Below are 17,403 nucleotides of genomic sequence, written 5' to 3'. Positions count from 1 at the left end.
TTCCTTCCTTCCTTCCTTCCTTCCTTCCTTCCTTCCTTCCTTCCTTCCTTCCTTCCTTCCTTCCGTTCTTTCTGTTAGTTTCTGAAGCCCATGTGAGATTACCTCTGTTCTCTTCTGGGCAATCTGACATAACAGAATGTCCTTTTTCCTGGTTGTAGGTAGCCCTCTCTTTTCTTGTGACTGGACAACAGCCCAGCTTTGTCATAGCCACCTATGGCTTCTAACCTTATTTTTCCACAATCTGATTCTCTCTCCTGCAATTAATTCCCTTGTAACTAAGCCATCATCAAATGATCCTCATTTAATGATGCATATATTTTTTGAATTATAATATGATATAAATATCTTTTTAAAGCATTGGATACTTGCATACATGTGACAGGGATCATGCTACCTAGCCCTCCCTTCTCCACCCATTCAGTGTTTTCTGTGTTACTATCGGCGGAGGAGCCTCTGAAGCTTTAAAAGCAGTCTAGAATCAGTCAATCAATCTTTCTGTTTTTAAATTAGAATTCTTCTCCTCTAGGTACCCACTACTCCACCCAAACTGCATTACATGGTAGGTCAACTTGGACAAACCATTTGGCATTCTGTAGTCAGGCCCTTTTTTCCCTTTATCTTTTTTTTTTCAAGACAGGTTATTAGATATGTAGCTCTGTCTGACCTTCAATTCACTACATAAATCAGGCCGGCCTTGAACTCAGAAAGATCTGCCTGCCTCTGCCTCTCAATTTCTGGGATTAAAGGCGTGAGCCCCTTAGCCCAGCTATTAGACCCTAATTTTTAAGCCTTCTTTAGCACTTTGGCATGCTGACGGTAGTACCTGTGGTAGTGAAAAGCCACAGTCAGAATCGACAGGAGCATAATCACAGGGTCACAGATGCCTCCGAGAATTTGGGACTCACTACCATTGCTTTATCAAATATTTACCAAGCTCTTCTGCATGCTATAGCAGGATGGTGAGCAATTCCTTAAAGGTAATGTCCCAACGGGGAGACACAGGCTTTGAAGTCACACAGTTGGTTCACAGGTTGATTCTACCACTCATGAGTTGAGTTGTTTTGAGTTGAGTTCTCTTCTATAACCCAACATAACATGTTTCTCACAGGCTTCTGGAAGTAATGAATGGGACAGCCAATGTGTTGAGTCGCTTAGATATAGGGAAAAAGTTTTAGAACTCTAACTATCATTCTTAATTTTACATTTTCAAGTATAAAACTCATACATGATTTCTGGAGCCCATACCTTGGCCACATATGAGGCTGTTGTCCATCTGAGTGGCTGTGGGTCTATACTGGGCATCACCTTACCTGATCCCAGGGCTCTCATGAGGATGAAGTAACTTTATTTCTCTTTTTTTTGGGGGGGGTGATGGTCCAGCACATTAATGGACTGTAGCACTATTTACCTGGTTGCCTAGGCTATTTTTTTTTCTGTAGAATTTTATCCACTGTACTGACTTTAGGATTGCAACCTTCCTGAAAACTGTTTTATTGCTGTTTAGCTAAAATCTTATTCCAGAGACAAAGGAGCCATGTGCTGATCTTCTACACATCCCTGCGATATGAGCAGCAATACAATTATTTATAATGTTTTCATTCCTTTGCCATTGAAAATCTATGATATGAGGAGATTTTCAGGAAGACCTATTATTCATAATGCTTAGCCCGCCCTCACTTTAGGAAATCTGACTTTGTCTGTCGAATTCAGCATGCTGACCTTTCTGCCAGTGGGTGGAGAATCTCTCAGTCTCTTCTTTTCTCACACTGTCTAAACTGGGAATAAGCTGTTGCTCCAGGTCCTATGAGGCCAGGTGCCTGTGCATCCTCTCCCGTCCCACAGATGTGCTGTGAGGCTTCTATATCCTGATCATCTGGGGACCAGAGTAAGGCAGAATGTTCTCTGAGTGTGGACAGACGATCTGGAAAGAATGAGGGAGGAGAAGCTTGGCCTGAGTAACTTGAATTCATTAATTGACAGTTAGCAGCGATCTCTGAGTTGGCCTTCTAGCATGTCCGAAAGACATGCTTTAAATCCTAAACTTTTAGATTGGATCAGTGTAGGGGTCTGCTTTGTTTTTCATCATAAAATAAGTGATTGAAAGTTACTTTGGTTCAATTTATATGCAACCGTATTTGAATCATAGATGCAGAGCCTTGGTTTGTGTTTACTTAAGCAAAGAATCAACTCTTAGAAGGAAGCAGGGGTGCTCATAGGAAGAGCTGCACGGATGGGGTCAGAGTTGCTGTTTCAAGTCCTTGGATCCCTTTTTTTTAACTCTTGAACTCTTCTTCCTTGGGGCGACTCTGCTCCATTGTCTGTTTGATGTTTGAGCATTGCTGCAGTCTGTGGTAGCTGTTGGTTCAGAGGCAAACTGGATTTTCTCTGACCACATTGATAAAGTGTGTGCAGGAAAGGACACTGGCATCCTGGGTGATGTGTGTGTCTAGGTACCAACCACCATGACAGGGGAAACTGGGTGCTTTCATTGGCAAAATCTGGGTTATGTAACTGCTCCTGTGGCCTGGTAGCTCAGTGTCTTCTGACTGGGATCCTTCTATGCATCAGTCACCTCACAAAGGGAGGGTTGCTCTTCCTGGCAGGAGAGGAAGAGAATCTGGACTGGTGAAAACAGCTGACTGTCCAATCCACAGAAAGAAACTAAATCAAAATTATACATTTTTCATAATTAAGCAAAACCCATTTTTCATTATTGGCATTATATTCATCCAAAGCATTTACTTTATAGGTTCTATTTTCCAAATTATAAAGAGATGATTATATTTGCTAACCTTAAATTTTAAAATGTTTTTAGTAAGCTGCTCTAGGTCTTGACTTTTCATTTATATTTTTGGTTGATAACCACAAGACTGAATGGCTCACACCAATTCTTATTTAACATCTGCCCACGCACTGTGAGATGCAGGGCTACACTACAGCCTGCACGGCTCTACTCTGGCCATCTCTCCATTCTGGCCTTGCTGAAGAGAAAGCCCACGGAGACACAGAGCTTCTGCGGTCGAGGTGGTGGGAGGTAACAAACCTTAAACAGAGCTTCCAGTTAAACACCTCTGTGCAATCATGGTAGACAAGTGTGCATTATTCTTGGTCCAGCACCTGTAATATAGCCAAGATTAGACTCAGAGAGGTGAGGATGGGATGTAGCCTTCTCTGCAGAATGTATGGTGCCTGTTCAGCAATGAGTAGATGGGCAATTGTGTTATAGAAACTAAACAGAAAGTAGCTGAAAATGCTCCACCTTTCAAAGAAATAGTATATCTCTGCTTATTTACCTGATATACATTTGTAAAGGAAACATTGGCAGCTAGTTTAATGTTTGCTATTATTTTTCTTTAGAGAGGCAGATGTTGAGTGGCGTCAGCCATGTGTCAGATATGCATTTTGCTTCCTTGCTTTTTTCGCTGTTTATGCAGCCTTTGATGATGACTGTGCTTTTGATCACCCTGTGCTAGTCACCAACTCATCATAAGGAAAACATGATGGCTAAGAATGAGAAAGGGTGAGGCGTCGTAAAAACAGACACACACAAATCAATGTCAGCTGTTCCTGAAGTTATGTTATGCTCCTGTGGCTTGAGATACGAGGCGCCTTCAACGACTTCTTTCTATCCTCAGGTATAGTTGGCTACAAGAATGTCCTGGGCCCTTATTTCCTGTTTCGGGCAAATGTGTATCCATAAATTGAACAGGCAGAATGCGAAAATTACAGATGAATGAACTCATAGGTCCTGTTCTATAGAGTAAACAGCGTGTAAATTTTTTATTGATTTTTATTGAGCTCTACATTTTTTTGTTCCCCTCCCTGCCTCTCCTCTTCAACCCTCTCCCAAAGTACCTGTGCTTCCAATTTACTCAGGAGATCTTGTCTTTTTCTACTTCCCATGTAGATTAGATGATGTGTGTCTCTCTTAGTGTCCTCATTGTTGTCTAGGTTCTCTGGGATTGTAATTTGGAGGCTGGTTTTTTTTTGCTTTATGTTTAAAAACCACTTATGAGTGAGTACATCTGATAATTGTCTTTCTGGGTCTGGGTTACCTCACTCAAAATTATGTTTTCTAGCTCCATCCATTTGCCTGCAAAATTCAAGATGTCATTATTTTTTTCTGCTGTGTAGTACTTCATTGTGTAAATGTATCACATTTTCCTTATCCGTAATAGCGTGTAAATTAATGTGTGATTCTTCAGTGCAGTGTTAACAGAAGAAAGCTCTGAAGGCTGGCATGGAGGGCAGATGGGGGAAACCATCCTGTGATAAAGTAACAGGGAACATTACTGTAGAAGTTGCATGTAAGCCCAGAAAGCTCCATGCAATGAAAACAGCAATTATGAACTCCAATTCTCACTAACACGGGTTGTGCTTTTTTCAGACCTCTATTAGAAAGCAAGGACTCAGAGTTGTAGCTAGAAGTATTTTCTGTCCAGCTGGTCCCCCTGAGCTGGCTTTTCTCTGCCTTCCTATTCCCAAAGCCACTTATGAAATAGCCACTCTGAGACTTGTTATCAGTTACATGTTTGACTAATGTCTAATGTCTTAGGCTTCTTAGTGGATAGCTCTAACAATTAAATGAACCCATTTCTATTAATATTTGTATTGCTATGAGTCTGTGACTTACCGGTGTGGCATGTTATTCCTCCGGCAGCTACATAGCATCCCTTTAACCCCATCTACTCTCTCTCTCTTTCTTTTTCTCTGTTCGAATTTCCTGCCTGGCTTTACTCTGCTAAGCCATTGGCCAAAACAGTTTTATTCAACAACTGATAAAAGCAACACATAGACAAAGGACATCCTACATCACAGAGTAGAAGGAGGTGATGAGAAGGGACTAAGAAGCAAGTAGGTGGGGCATGAACACAAGAGAATGGGTTTTCAGGAGTGCAATGTGTTGATTTTCTCTCTGGTCCCCTTCTTCAGAGCAGCTGGGTACCCTTTGGGAATTGTAGTAATATGGGCGGCGGGGCTGCATCCCCGGCACCCAGCTGTCCACATGGCTAGCTTAGCTTATGCCCCAAAATAATTACACGGACACTGTATTCTTTTAAACACTGCTTGGCCCTTTAGCTCTAGCCCTTACTGGCTAATTCTGATATCCCGATCAACCCATCTCTAATACTCCGTGAGCACCGGTCTTACCGGAAAGATTCTAGCCTACGTCCATCCTGGGTCGGAGCTTCATCACGTGTGTCTGCTCAGGAGCAGGGAGCATGGCGTCTCTCAGAGGCATCTGCCCCCGAGAGGAGAGCTGTCGAGTCTGAGCTCACTTCCTCTTCCTCCCAGCATTCTGTTCTGTTTACTCCTCCTACCTATGTTTTAACCTATGAGGGCCAGCCAAGCAGTTTCTTTATTTTTTTAACCAATGACCTTCCTCCATCATTTCCCCTTTTTCTGTTTAAACAAAAAGGAAAGGCTTTAACTTTACCATAGCAAAATTACATATAACAAAACAGTTATTAAGCAAGAATTACAGTTACAATATTTATATCTACCTTATCTTTTATCATAACAATGGAAAACTATAACTATCTATTTTTCAAGTTATTAAGCAAGAATTACAGTTACAATATTTATATCTATTTTATCTTTTATCATAACTAAGGAAAACTATAACTATATATTCTTTAACTCCATCAAAGACTCCAGAAGGATATAATATTACCCAAGCAAACAAGAAATCCAAAACTCTAGAAATGACAGAGATATCTCGCTGCCTGGACAGTCACCCAAAGTTCCTCTGTACCGTTGGGGCATCCATCTTCGGCCTACAGGCCCATAATATCCAGAGACATTTCCATGAAGCAGGACATTTTAAAGTCAGTTCAGTCACTATCTGTTGTGTCCTGCAGAATGTCTCACAGACTCTTTCATGAATCAGGAACCCCGAAAGATCATCTCACCTTTAGGCAAGTTCAGTAGTCCTCTCTCTGTGGGTTCTCTGTGTCCAGTTTATGCAATAGTCCAGGCAAGAACAGTTTCTTGCCCAAATGGTTATCAAACTCCATAAGGATCCTCTTCGATGCCCATCTTCCTCTTGAAGTAGATTGGTGCTGCCAGGAGCAGAGTGTCTCATTGTCATGAAAAGTCTTAAGTTATTAAAACATTAAATGCCATATTCTGCAGTCTTTGAAAGATATGAAGAATGTCTATCTAATTGAAATGTATCTCTATATATCTAGAAAACCTAACTAACATGACTACAAGCTTTACTATTGTCGATAATTATCCATTAACAACCTATATTTCTTAGTTATACAGTACATTTTTAGATGAACTACACAATCACAATACCTTAATCAAGATCAAGAAATACATATACATATAACAAAATTGACCTTAAAATCCATACCAATGCAAATTATTCATATCTATATCAGGGAATTCTGCCTTGTGGGCCATCCTGTAGTTTCTAGGATATTTTAAGCCTTCAAACTTTTATTGGAAACCCTGAAGTGTGGGATTCAGGGTGCGTTTGGTCTCTAGGACATGGTAGAAATCAAAAGATATCAGAGATACAATAAAAAGTGCTGTCTAGACACCATGCAAAGGGAAAGTGTTTAAAAAAAGATAATGTGCAATTATCAAAGCACATAGTTGTTATATTTAGGTGCGCATGTCCTTGCAGGTGCATGTGTGTGCCTGAGGTTGGTGTTCTGTGTCTTCCTACATCACTCTTCACCTTACTTCTTAAGACAGAGTCTCTTGCTGAACTTGAAATTTATTTATTTGAGCAGAAGGGTTGACTAATGATCTCCAGGAGACCTCCTGTGTCTACCACATGCAGACACACATGTGAATCAGCACCATGAAGTAAATGGAACACATTTTCTCACTTTTCTAAAAAAGTACATCAATGCTACTTTATAGTTTCTGATTTTATTAGCTTAATGTTATTAGTGACTGGATTATATAGAGGATTCCATAAAAATCATTTTATACAATTTATTTTATTAATGTTGCCAAAATATTTTGTTGGATGTGAAAGAATGTTCAATAGCAAAGATCTTCGCTGGGATCAAATACTCTAGTTGTATCACTACCTAGCTCCTGAAGCTGGAAGTGGAAGTGGGCAGAACCCCCTCCATCCCGGGATGAAGCTCATATCTGAGGGAAGCAATCCTCAGAGAGCAGGTATCTGCAGGGGAAGCACCATGCGAGGAAAGCATCCAATACCTGCTACCCAGAGCCCACGGGGAAAGAGCAAAAAATGACTTTGTAAAATAAAATACATTAAATCAGAAAATAAATTAATAATGTGACAGGTGATAAATGATTCGAAGAGAGGATTTAAGATAGATGGTCAGACAAGATGTTTGGAGAAATACCTTTAGCTGGGAGCCAGTGTCATGGAAATACGGAGGTAGAGCAGCTCTGGCTGAAGGGACGAGTGTCCAATGATCACCGAGGAGATCATCTTTCCTCAGTAGAAAGTGATTTTTGGTGTTTGTGATCTCTCTCTTCTCCCTTCTCCTCCCCCTCTCTCCCTCTCTTTCTCTTCTCCCCCCATCTCTTTCTCTAATGCTGAGGATCAAGCCTCTACATTTGCATGCCTGGCAACCCCTCTGCCACTGAACCCAGCCCCTTTTTCTTCTTAAAGACACAACCTTTTAAAGCTGAGGGACACTAGATTCCAATAGCAACGGATGTTGCGCAGGCCTCTGTACCCCACATTAAAGCAAACATATTAATAGATCTCCTCTGGAATCTCAAAGCATCATGATACTTTCACACAATTTAAATCTTGCCATTTTAAATTTAAAAACTGCCACTGCTGAATTTAATTTCTTTTCCTTGTAAGTCCCTTGAAGTTTTGAATGCCAAAAGCTACATTTTTAAAAGTTAAATCCCTAGCTTGTTATTGGCCGTTTCACTAGATGCCCATTTTTATTTTACCTGTGGTGAGGAAACTTGATTTATGATCTTTAACTGATCACATTGGTCCAGTTAAAATGCGTCTCTTGGCCTCTTTTTCTTCTTAAAGTAGTGTTTCCTATCACACTCAACTCCTGTTCTCATTCCTTTTCTTGCCATGATCTACACATGATATACGGAGTCTAAGATGTGTCAGAGGTATGTGTCTTCATCCACTAACATGCTTTATGCAGGTTTATAAGTCACTGTAAAAGGTCTCATTTCTTCCAATGCTGTGTTCCGGGGCTGTGGTTTAGTCTGTTGGGCACAGCCCACCTTTCATGTCCATCCCCTTTCCCTTTCCCACTGCCCCTTTGTGGGACAACTAAATTGTTTTCATCTCCTGAAACTCTACACGGCTGTTTAGAGATCACCATTTCAGGCAGTGGGGATAGGATAGAAGGGTTTCTTCAGGTCAGAAGCAAAGTTAATTCTACACCATTTGTTAAACATAAGAACGCTTGTCTTGGCTGAGTAGACAGTTAAAGAACAGTCGGGCTCACATAACAACCAGGACAAGAGTGCTAAGAAAGAAAGGCCTTATGATGCTTGACTAGCTTTGGGAATATTAGCATGCCTTTGTAGAGTAGAGAGACAGATGAACAGACAGAGAAGTAGACAGAAAGATGCGTGTATGTCATGGTCGCTTGGCAAAGCAGACTAGGAGCAAAGGTACATTAGGTGCCGTGAACACACTTATCCAGAGTGTGGGTTCTGACTGGCATTCTCCAATAAAAAGAGTCAAGACATTTTGGAGAAGTGCTTAGATTCTGGGGCTGAGTCAGGCAAATGGATGGAATTTTTACATCCTAGGCTAGAAGCTTGTCAAAGAACATCAAAGCAACCTTCCAGTTGGCTTTTTCTTTCCAGACAGCTCCAAGTAAAGACACAGACTTATTATTAGTTATGAATGCTCGGCCTTAGCTTAGGCTTGTCCCACTAGCTCTTTTATCTTAATTTAACCTGTTTCTATTCATCTACATTTTGCCTTGGGACTTTTTAACCTTTCTTTTATTCTGTTTGTTCTACTTTCCTGCTTCCTCCGTGTCTGGCTGTCTGGCCCCCGGTGTTTCACTGGCATCTCTTTTTCTCTCTAAGCCCCAAGCCCAAATTCTTCCTCCTACTTACTCTTCCTGTCTGGTAGACCTGTCTATGCATCCTCCCTCACTATTGTCTGTCCAGTCTTTTAGTGGACCTATCAGGTTCCTTAGGCAGGCCAGATAAAACAGCAATAGTTGTTTACGTAAATAAACAAATGCAACCCATCTTTACATAGTAAAACCAATATTCTGCAACACAATCTTAAGATGAAACTACTTTTAAAAAAAACAAGGAATGATTCTTAGAGTTAGACTTTAATTCATATAATAAATGGATTGAAGTTGTTATGAATCAATTATTCAATATATAAATAGAAGAAAATGGATGTTGCATTACAGACGAACCCCAACAGTTGACAGAGATAAGGAAATCGAGGAGTGACTGCTGGGCAAGCCAGTAGTCATAGCAAATGCAGATAGGCAGCCTCTTCCAAGCTAGCGTCAGTGGACGGCTGGAGAGACAAGCCACACGCGCTATCTCCAAGACCCCTCATTATCACCTATGAATGGACGCACAGCGAGTTTCCACTGAAAATACCAATCGTATTAAAATCGTATTAAAGTATTAAAATACTTTAACCAGATGACCGTGTAGCGACAAACATCACTGGGAACATGGCACATCCGCACCACTCACTCGGATATTGTGGCCAAGAAGGACTTAGCACAAGTTCTGGAACATTCGTCCCCCAACAATGCATAGCTACAACCTCATGTGGAGCAGTCGGCCCAGGGAGCAGCATCTACACAAGTGTCAAGAAGAGGAAATGTGGGGAAGAGAAAGAAACTGAGTTGCTCTGAAGGTGAAGACACTTGCCTCTAAGCCTGATAGATAACCCGAGTTTAACCTGGGCTTCACGGGGTGGAAAGAGAAAAATGGCAGGAATGAAAAACGGGCTTTAATAGAAAACCTGGAATAACCTTAAGTAAGAACTGTAGTCGAATATGGTAAAATACATTTGATGGTTTGAGAAATCGTGTTGTGACTGGGTGATAATCTCCCATCACGGGAGGCTGGATGACAGGCATAAAGAGACCGTGCAAATGTTCCAAATTAGCTTTAAATAGAAAAAAAAAGTCCTTAAGTGCGTCCAGTGGGAAACCCTGGCCTTTGCGGTCATAGAATTGCTTGTCTCTTTACTCTCATATCAAGGGAGTTGCTTTCGGTGTCTGTGGAGTAGGTCATCAGAGCCAGCATTTCTTCATACCCCAAAGTCTGGTAGATAGAGACATAGCTTCCCTCTGAACTTTTCCCACTTCCAAGCACAAATGTGGTTTCCAAGACATTGTGTCAGTTCAGGATATTGGTCTGAGAGTTCTCACACCTGCTTTCTCCCTGAGTTTCTCCATTCCCCAGCAGTCAGTCACTGGGTGGCACAGGGCTCTCCAGGGCTCCTGCTCTGTCTTCAATCCGGGCCTCGAAAACTTCTATTTTCATGATTCTGAAACCTCACGGTACTCTTAAATTCAAAAGCACAGGCTTTCTACATAGATGCATGGGTGTTTTCTGAGTCAGAGTGTCAGAGTCAGTTAACGCAGGGCAGCTTTAAATAAGGCAACTATCTGGTACCTTGACTTCTTCAATACAGTGATCTCTTTCTGGCCACTGGATTTAAAAGCTGGCAAAAGTAGAGTTGTGCTGCCCCCGTGTGGCTACTTGTTGGTACTGTAAGGCCAGGCAAAGGCACTTAAGAGATCCAGGGAGAATGAGAGAACAGAGAGGTGGAAGATACCTTGAATTCACATGAATCATTCCCTTCCTTGGTAAGGAACTGACCCCAGAGACTCACATTGATCCCTGTGGTTCTCAGTGATCTATGTGCAGATAGAGAGCGAGACCAAAGTCAGTGTGGTTGAAGTCAATTTGTTAGACACACAAGAATATTCGCAGACTATTCATTTTGCCCAAAGGGGAAACCAAAAAACGTGAAATGTTTTTGGATCAGGCCTATGTAGATCTTTATTTTCTTTATTTTTTATTTTATTATTTTTGTTTTGTTTCTGAGACAGGGTTTCTATATCTATATAATTCTCGGGGAAGCCATTAGAGTCCAGCTCCCAGGCGAGCATACTAAGTAACAGGTCAGAGTCAGTGGTGTAAACCGCCTGTCTGTGTAAACATGGGCGCACAGTGATTGCCATCCCAGCGATAACCCAAGTTTCTGACACCACCCATCTGGAGAAAGAACCGCAGGCCTGTTTTATGGATTTTCCCACACAGTGTTCACAATCAAAACAGCCTAATAGAGACTATTTTTACAGAGTCCACATGCAGAATAAATCTCGGGCGTTTTATAACCGTGTTATTCTAAGACTGCATACCTTCCATGGCACGTGTGCTGATTTTGAGTTTTGCACCTCCATACACAATGTGTTTGCACACTCTAGGCTTCTTATTTGGCCTTATTTGTCTATCTATGTGGCTTGCTTCAAAACTGATATTTTGAAAGATATTTAGGTCTGCCATTATGGTCAGGCTGAGCACTTTTTTTTTCTTTGCGAAGTGAAGCTAGTTTACATGTACTTTTAAGAAAGCTGCAGTGTGAATATTCTTTGGTAGCCCTTAGCTCAGAGTTACCTTATTGCCCCAAGCACCTGGGAATCAAATGCACAACTTGTGAGGTGTGCTGTGGCCGCTTTCCTGACTGGTCAGGTAGCCCGAGTAACTCATTCTCCGGAGATAACACAATCATCCGTCTTTTCAGCAGGTGGAAATAAGGTTTGCGTCTCTATCCTGGAAAGTGGTGCAGCATTTTCTGTGTGGCCGTTCAGGTCTGTTGGTCCCCCTTCCACAGATATGGACCCCTTACAGCTGTGAGAGCCAGTTGGTCCTTTTCGTCTGGCGCAATGGCGTGAGTGTGCATTTGCGTCTTCACAAGCATTAACCTTTTCATGTTCCTGGATGCTTTTCATAAGACAATGCGGTTGTACGGGCTCTCTGAATGCTACCCCTGATTTAAAATGTAAGGGCAAACTCTACGTACAATCAGTGTACATCATCATGTGCAGTTTTGTAAGTAAAGTTTGCTTTGCTTCTCTACTTTGAGCTATCTCTTCTGAAACCGAAAGCCAGGGAGCATTAAATTCAGTGATCTGCATGAAATCTCAGTGAGCTGAAGCACTAGAGGACACCTCCTGTCTCTCCCATCCAGCGCTCTTGATCCTCTCCCTCCCTCCCTGTCTCTCTCCCTCCCCCCTCCCCCCGTGTGTGTGTGTGCATGCACGCAAAGACTCGTATGTAAGGACTATAGAACAATTAGCCGGAGTCACTTCTCTCCACCCACCGTGTAGGTCTTGAGGATCAAACCCAGGCTGTCGGGCATCAAGCACATTTACACATTGATCCACCTTACAGCCCACAAAGTTCGTTCTTTAAAAAAGAGAGAGAGATTTGTGTGTGTGTGTGTGTGTGTATGTGTGTGTGTGTGTGTGTGTGTGCGTGCGTGCGTGCATTGGTGTGTGTGTGTGTGTGTTTGTGTATACATGTGTGTGCATGGCTAGCAGAGGCCAGGGGAATGTTTCAGATTCTCATGGAGTTGGAGGTACAGGCGATGGGGAGCCACCGTTAAGTATTCTTAACCATTGAGGGATTTCATCAGCCCCTCAATGTGCATTCTTCAAAATCAGTGTCTACAGGATTGGATTTCAAAGCGAGTTTCTGTGTATTTTATTATACTGAGTAATCTTTAAGTTCCTTGAAGTAGAGAGTGGCTCACTGATTTGCAAACTGTTCTCTCCTGCCACTAAACACCAACTTGAAAGCTTACCAATCTTAGTAAACATAAGCACTTTGGTTGAAATGGAAGACTGGCAGTAGCAGTGCATGCTGGGAAATATGGAGATAAATACACTGAGTCTTGTTCTGATGCAGTAGTGAGCTGTTGGGGGTCTGTTGGGGTTCTGTTTCACCCCTGAGCGTCATGATGCTTTTCCTGACTAGTTCACAGTACAGTACAGAAAAGCACCTCGAGCAATCTGTGCAAGGGCTTCCAAAGACCTGTATAGCTCTGTGGGAATGCAGCGGGCATGTTCTTTAACAATGGAGAGGAAGAATGGTGCCCCGCAATTCTTCACTGAAGACAAGGGCAAAGTCTTTCCTTTTTTGTTTTGTTTTTGAGACAGGGTTTCTCTGTAGCTTTGGAGCCTGTCCTGGAACTAGCTCTTGTGGGCCAAGTCGCCCTCAAACTCACAGAGATCCGTCTGCCTCTACCTCACGATTGCTGGGATTAAAGGAGTGTGCCACCACTGCCTGGCTGGTATTTCAGCCTTTTAACAATAAATTCAATTTTTTTCTTTTTCTGTTTTACTTTTTATTAAAAAAAATATATACAATATATTTTGGTCATATTATTTTCCCTCCCCTACTCTTCCCAAATCCTCCTTACATCCCTACCCCTTATCCCCCTCAAACCCCAAAGCAGGATAAACATCAACAAAGACAAAATTCAAAACAGAACAAAAAAATAGGACCAATAAAAAAAAGCACATTAAAAAAATGGAGTCTGCTTTGTCTTGGCCATTTCCTCTTTGTCATGAGGCCTGGCCCAGGGTGCAGCTGATATAGACCAGTGACACTCCATTGGAGAAAACTTATTTTAGCAGGTGATTATTACACCAGTCTCTGATGGAAGGAATTTTACACAGACCTTGAAAATCATGATTTTGAGAGCTGGACCAATCCAGGACTTTCTCAGAAGCCCTGAAGAAAGGAAAAAAGAACACAGTTCTGTTTCCCTGCTCAGGAGCAGACTTGGCAAGGCCATTCTGGGCCTCAGGTTGAGATCTCGAAGGAATGAAGATTTAGATTCCTGGGAACTTGACCTTTACCCCTGAAGAGACTGGAGTTATCAGTCCCAAGGGCATTGTGTGCTCTGTCTGCCACTTGCTAGAGGTATCTTGTATTTCCCTTTGCAACATTTCTTGATTTTAGCTTCCTTTGCCCTGTTGTATGATTCCTGCCAACTCTGTCTCAGTTTCCTCCTGGCAAATCGTTTAGAAGATACTGTAACTTCTTGATCAATTTGCTTGGCATAGATATAACTTATGCAAGACTTCCTGAGCCCAAGTTTCTTATCATCTTTATCCTCCGATCTCCTGATCCTTCCTCCCAGGAACCTGTCACCTGCTGTGCTGGCGCAGGTCGGAAGCTATGACAGGAGGTGACTTTTCCTCCAGTGCAGAATCTTATCATCTTTCAGAATGTCCCTGCCCAGCCCTCATGCATATTATTTTGATGGACTGGGTTGTTAGAGTTTTAACTACGTTTAACAAGTTTAAAGTCCTTCCTTCATACTTTGTTTGCTTGGTCAAAACGAAAAAGAAAAGTGTAGAAAAATCTCCCCTGTCCATAAGGACCCATCATTGATTCATTAGGGAATCTGAAATTTCCTGCTGACGCCTGTTTTCTCCACCCACCCCGCTGCAGAGGCTGCCTATCAGACCGCGGGTCTCAGGTTGAAAGGAAGGGAACCTGCTCCTTCTGCCGAGGGTGGCTTTATTCCAGGAGCACATCTGACTAGCGTTCAGAAACTGCCACCTGAGGAAATGAGAGCTGAGGATGATGTAAGCTCTGTGGGAGCTGCCCCAGGAGAGGCCGGGTTGGCATAACAGGAAGTGTGGCTCCTCTGCCTGCACACCCTTATTCCCCAACTGGTTTGGCCATCATCCCTGGGGTGTTACCACTAAGCTGCCCGCGACGTTTGCATGGGTAAATGTCAGCAACAGAAAACTTACGTCTGGTTTAAGCGTAAGTCTCTCTGCAACCACATAAGTTCTGGAAATGAAGACAATCCACTCTTTAAATGGTCTTTGGTGGTCCAGAGCCCTGGTGATTTAGTTTTCATGTGAGTAGAGATTGCCTAGAAATCCCAAGGATGACTCGAGCTTCCTCCCTGTCTGGGCCCTCTTTTTACAGAATCATTGTTTTACTTCCGAGTCTAGGGGTGGAATCCTTCTCAGGTCTGGAGAAGGCACTGGGTTCCATAGCCAGCTTGCAGTTCAGCAGGTCTGTTTGCCCTCAGTCACCAGATGTTCTAAGCTTCATGCTTTGTCTCTGGTTGGGGTCTAAGGCTATGTACTAATCTTAGATAGCTCAACCAAGTATAGTTGAATGTGATTAGGGTTAAGGGATTAACAGATGTGTGTGAGTGTGTGTGTGTGTGTGTGTGTGTGTGTGTGTGTGTTCTGAGTGGGTATGTCAGTATGTTTTAGGGGAAAGAAAAAAGTCAGGAGAAAATGAAAAGACGAAGGTATTAACTACCCATGTTCATAATTAGTTAACTAACAAGGCAGTTAGTTTTTTTTTGTTGTTGTTGTTATTTTGGGGTTTGTTTTTTTCTTGTTGTTTTTTTTTTAAAGAAAATCCCTGTGATGACTAAATTACTTTGGAGAGATAGATAGATAGATAGATAGATAGATAGATAGAGATAGACAGAGGCAGAAAATTGATAGAAGATAAGAAATAAAATAGAAAATGATTGAATAGTTAAATAAATAAAATACATAAAATATAGCTGTTTCTAGGGGAATTTCTACTGAAATTTTCCACAGTAAGCATGTGTCACATTTATAATAGGAAAATTTTCTTCTGAAAATATTTTACTGAAATTTTCAGAACTGTTTAAGACTCAGTCCACCAGTTCTGCTTGGGAGGAGGCTTCCGGGTGGCAGCAAGTGTGCTCAGGGACAAACTGGCTTTCCAGCTTCTTCAACAAGCTCCATAAAACACAAGTTCATTTTTGAAAACTAGATAGAGCTGTAGTATGAAACAGTACATTTGTAATTTTTAGGACGACAATTAAATTGCAAGCATTCTGTCTTCGATTTCCCGTAAGAAATGGAAATGTCATGCATATTTTCAGAATGTCCACTGAGGGACAGGCAAGCCTGCTGGGCTGCAGATTGGCAATGTGGCTCAGCATCCTCTTCGGGGCAGAGGAGGATTTTGGCTCTAGACAGATGAGAGAAATTATCTGTTTGCAAAAAGCAAGAGCCAAACCATGGGACACCAGCAAAATTATATAACTTCTGTGGGATCCTGGCGAATAGTTTGCCACCTTGTATCATTTTCTCGAAATTTCTTTCCCAGGATAGAAAGGCTTGAGTATTCAGTCTGGCAGTCAGACCTTTGTTGTGCTGCTCTCAGGTTTTGTTGTTGTTGTTTTACGTGCATGGGTGTTTTGCCTGCATGTATGCAAGTGCAAGTGCCCCCAGATGCTAGGAGAGAGTGCTGGATCCCCTGAACTGGAGCAAGTGGTTGCTAGCTGCTGTGTGTGCTGGAAGCCAAACCTGGGTCTGCTGAAAGAGCAGCATGTGCTCTCCAGCCCTGACATGTTGTTTTCTGTTCTTATGGCTGCATTTCTGAAACAAACCCCCATCCTCTTTTCTCGTGGCCTGCGGTCATATCTCATGATAAACTTACAAAGTGGGCTTTCTGTACCTGAAAGTTGGCTCTTTCTACTCTTGCTGCCATTCAATTATTTCCCTGCTTTTATGAATCTCTCTCTCTCTCTCTCTCTCTCTCGGTGCACAAGAGACTGATTTGTACTGAAAGCTGACCTTGTAAATTGTATTCTGCTAATAAAACGAAAGCATCCCTTGTCTTCGTGTGAGACTAAAATACACAGCTTGTCTTGGGAGGAGAAATATGGGTGTGTACCTAATTAACTTTTTGCCATACCTTGCTTAGAAACTGAATAACAGACCACGAACATTACACAGAAAGAAGCAGTCTGCTGGGTTCTAAATATAATTATTTACATAGATCGTGCACTGTAGAAAAAAAATAAAAAAAAATCTCTGCTCTGCTAAAGAGATGAATTTAAAACAGTTACATTTGGCTCCAATGCATGTATTCAGTTAAGCAAAGATGACTGTGAGCATGAGATGGTCCTCAGGCCTGGGGCTACCTGTGGTGGTAGGGTGAGCTGAGCCCCAGCCATGCAAGGATCATCCTGCATGTCATAGAGCTCATAGATCCATGGCATTCTGTCGGGAAAGAATCCTCTTTGAAGAAAACCAGTGCCTCTAGTCATTTTCAAATAAACCATCAAGATTCAGGAGACACATAGTTACATTTAGGGATTTGATTTATTAGAGGGTAAGAAAGTTCCTGCGGTATAACAAAATTACAATTAGTTATGACCTTAAGGTAAAGTATCACCCAAACCCTCCTAAATGAACAATCTCTGGTGAGTCACTAGGTTAAGAAACCAAACAGACAACATGCTCCAAGGTTCAAGAACTTAATATATTTGACCAGTGGTTCTCAAACTTCCTAATACTGTGGACTTTTACAATTCCCCATGTTGTGGCGACCCCCAACCATGAAATTATTTTTATTGCTACTTCAAAACCAAAATGTTGCTGCTGTTATGAATTG

At 42.0% G+C, this 17,403-nt stretch overlaps 1 protein-coding gene across 2 annotated transcripts in view; it reads left to right on the top strand.

Annotated features, from left to right (window-relative positions):
• Fgf12 (fibroblast growth factor 12) overlaps positions 1-17,403 on the top strand; it is a 543,179-nt gene that overhangs the window by 225,165 nt on the left and 300,611 nt on the right. The gene's annotated exons all lie outside the window — the stretch shown is intronic.

Source organism: Microtus ochrogaster, chromosome 2 (assembly GCF_000317375.1).
Source record: "Microtus ochrogaster isolate Prairie Vole_2 chromosome 2, MicOch1.0, whole genome shotgun sequence".
Taxonomy (NCBI): domain Eukaryota; kingdom Metazoa; phylum Chordata; class Mammalia; order Rodentia; family Cricetidae; genus Microtus; species Microtus ochrogaster.
The sequence above is the reverse complement of the archived record's forward strand: the minus strand, read 5'-3'. Positions and strand labels throughout refer to the sequence as shown.